The following is a 1,101-nucleotide window of genomic DNA, read 5'->3' on the forward strand; positions in this document are numbered from 1 at the left end:
ATTACATGTCAGGGGTCAATGCTGTGACGTTTCTTGTGTACAAGTGCATTATTACCTTTGAAAATAAATTAAATATATTAATATTATATATAATAATCAAAACAGCTGTTTTCTATGTGAATATATAGTAAAGTGTAATTTATTCCTGTGATCAAAGCTGAATTTTCAGCATCATTACTCCAGTCTTCAGTGTCACATGATCCTTCACAAATCACTCTAATATGATGATTTGATGCTCAAGAAACATTTTCTGGTTTTGGTAACATTTTGGTATTTACAGTATCTAGTCATTGTGAATATCTTGTGTCGAATGAGGAACATTCATCGATTACACAATGATGTTATTTGCGCAGAAATGCAACAGTATTTCTCAATATGAAGCACCGCCCAGCAAACACAGAACGTTGGCACAACGTACCCAACCTTCAAACAACGTTTTAACAACATGGCCAAAAGGTTGCTATAACTACGTTGTGTGGTGAAGGTTGTTACAGCGTTGTCACAATGTTGACATTAAACCACCATTCAGGGCCATTGCTTAAGGTTGTGTGAGGGTGCCTGGACAACCCCTGGACGACTCGTCACTGCCCTGAAGCGCGAAAATCAGACTTTTAAATTTCAACTGACCATTGGGCCGTCTCTAATTCTTCATCGAGCAATCCTTGCGTGAGAATTGCATTTAATTTACCTCAGCTAAATAAGATACGTAATTATTCAAACACAACCTACAACTTCCTTGTCTAATGTGACATTTATTTGAACATCTTCTGGTCAGGTATAACAAATATTTAATAACTTTATGCCAAAAGTATGAAGCCAAAATGACTTTAATGATGAGTAATTGATTTCAGCTCGTAGCCTACTTGTTGCACGTTAATGCTTCTTCCTTTTTTGGGGGGGGGGGACGCACAGAGAAAAATGGCCACAACCATCGATGTCTCGTGCGCGCTGCTGGCCAATGGAGGTCGACGTCCGCACCTGGCGGCCATCTTGTCACAGTCAGCTCGCTCACTCGTAACATTTTGTTTTAATGGTGCATGTACTTTTTAAATAACCATAACTTGCTCAATTTTCTACTGATTTTCAAACGGGTTGGTTTGT

This window comes from Leuciscus leuciscus (genome assembly GCF_965113295.1).
Source record: "Leuciscus leuciscus genome assembly, chromosome: 18".
In the NCBI taxonomy this organism is placed as follows: domain Eukaryota; kingdom Metazoa; phylum Chordata; class Actinopteri; order Cypriniformes; family Leuciscidae; genus Leuciscus; species Leuciscus leuciscus.